This window comes from Lutra lutra, chromosome 1 (assembly GCF_902655055.1).
Source record: "Lutra lutra chromosome 1, mLutLut1.2, whole genome shotgun sequence".
In the NCBI taxonomy this organism is placed as follows: domain Eukaryota; kingdom Metazoa; phylum Chordata; class Mammalia; order Carnivora; family Mustelidae; genus Lutra; species Lutra lutra.
The window spans coordinates 114285344-114288159 of NC_062278.1; positions in this window are offsets into that span (position 1 = coordinate 114285344).

Here is a 2816-nt window from a genome sequence, read left to right on the forward strand (position 1 = left end):
AGGGATGTAACATGACAGGGCAGCTGGGTTAGGAAGGTGTCAGGTGAAAGTCTCTTCTATTAGGGAGGTTAGCTCTTTATATAAATACAGAGTTTCACCGTGGTCCCCCGCCCCCACCAACTTCCCAAAGCGTTGGGGTTTCCCTGACTTCTGTAAGCATCTGCAGGTGTCCTAAAGAAACATGGTGGTGCATGGGGTGGGGAGGGAATGGGATTAAACCCCAGTATGTTGTATCTGATGAAAGCAGCATCCGTACAAGTGGTTTTCCATTCTTTCTCTCTGCTGTCCTTTCTACAGTGTCAGAATAAACTTTCTCATGCAAATGTTGATCTTGTTACACCTCTCCTCAAAGCACCTATTGCCTTTGAATTAATATAAAACTATTCGGTCTAGCATTTAATGATTTCCTCAGTGAGACCACTGTCTGTCTGTCCTAGTTCCATTTCCCCCCTCACTACCTTACATCCCAGCCAACTTTGAGATTGAAACATAAAAATAAAGATCCATTTGTTTGCTCATTTTAAAAAAAAAAAAGGTTCAGCACATTAATTTATAGTATCCAACATATTTTAATGAACATTATTTCCTTTGATCTTCACAATAACCTGCAAAGCTGGTGGATATGAGGCTCAGCAATATTCATTGACTTGTTCACGATCATTCAAGTGGTAAGGACTAGAGCTAAAATTTGAAATCTGCTCTCCTGAAGCTATAATATTCCAATTTCAAAGACTACACTCCTTCCACAATGAAACACTGACATCTATTCTGTAAAGAATTTTCTAATCTTTCCAACTTGTGTAATTCCTCCTTCTGTTTCTCATTTATATTTAAAGTTCTTCATTATGGCCTTATAAATTTAAATGAAGAAATCCAGCTAGATGATGCAGATTCATAAAGGTGTGTATATCTTTATTTTCAAATCAATAATAAGTTGTTTGGGTAGAGAATAGAGTACAGTATATGATGTATAAAAAATATGAAGTATTATACATGCTTCTAAGGGAATTCAGTTAAGCTAAAAAAATTAGGTAACATATTTAGATCATGAAAATAAACTAAAAAGACACCTGCAGGAGGCATCCCAGCTGTACTTTCTGATACAGATTTTCTAACCTAACTCTTAGAGCACATCAAGCAAGTCAAACACTTATCACTTGCTCTAGGAGCAGCAACACAACTCATAATGAAAAATAAACACTCTGAATTACCTTCCACTACTAAGAATTAAAGAAGACTTTTCCTGAAAAAGAAGGTTCTCTTGCATATTTCTTTAAATGGTTCTTGGTTCCTTGAATGGAATCTCTAACAGGTTCACAGGTAAGTATTTTCTCTGGCATTGATTTTCATAATTTAAAATTAGCTTTACTGGGATCTAACTTATAATAAAACTCAGAAATTTTAAGTGTATAATTCAGTGAATTTTGATAAATGTTCTCAGTCCTGTAACCACCACCCAAATTATTATAGAGTCTCTCCAAACATTCCTTTATAGTTGTTTTCAGCCATACCCTTTTCTCATATATGGCTTATGGCAACTACTGATACGTTTTTAGTCACTATAGTTTTGAGTGTTCTGGAATCTCATATAAATGGAAACATATAGTACATAATAGTTTGCGTTCGGGTTCTTTCACTTAGCATAAGGCTTTTAAAAGTAAGGGGTGTTGCATATATCAGTAACCCATTTTCAAGTTGAGTGGTATTTTATCACATGTATACCCCGCATTTGTTTATACATCTGTGAGTTCATAAGATAAATGGATTGTTTCCAGTCTAAGATTATTATGAATAAAGCTGCAATGAGAATTTCAATGAAATCTTTGTGTGAACATAGATTTCCATTACCCTATGACCATTGATTTTAGACTTAAAAAAAAAAAACTAGTGTATTTTAATGCTATAGTTTTCCCTGTACTTCTTTATTTTCATGCTCTAAATTTTTGTTTTATTTTTATTTAATATTTTCTAATAATGCCAATGATTTTTTTTGACTCCTGGATTATATAGAATGTCATTGTTTAATCTCCAAATATTTGGGAGTTATTCTAGATATCTTTCTGATATAGATTTCTACTTCAGTTTCACTGTGGTTAGAGAATATATTTTCTACCACTTAAGCCTCATTAATTTACTATGGTTTTTTTGTAGCCAGAAATAAATCTGACTCAGTGAATGTTCCACGTGCACATGAAATTCCTGATATTCTATGAAGTTTGGACAGTGTGATCTATGAAGGACGTTTAGGTCAAGTTGTTCAAATCTTCTATCAACCACTGTACTGCTTGCTTTCTGCTTTTCCTATTCATTCATTCTTTTTATTCTTTTTCCTACCTCCTTTAGGATTGAGTATTTTAAATGATCCCTCTTCATCCCCATTACAGGCTAATTATCTATAATTGTTTTATTTTTAAGTAGTTCCTCTGTGGATTAAGATATTCATCTTTATCTTCTCAGAGTCTATAGTCAATAATATTTTATATCATGTATAATATAAACATTTTCTATCAGTATGTTTCCATTTCCCCCTCTGTTCCTTATGCTATTGTTTTTACAAAATTTACCTCTGTTATAATCTCCACAATTCCTTGTTACTATTTTTTATAGGTTGTTGTAGATATATGTTTCCAAGAGATTAATCATCTCTTGGAATCTCTAAGATATCTTTTACATTTATATACATATTTACCATTTCTGATGCCTTTCATTGTGTGTGTCTGTGCACGTATGTGTGTGCACAGATTTAAATTTCCAGCTGGTATGGTATCATTTTACTTCTGTCTGGAAAACTTCCTTTAACTTTTTTTTTTTTCCTT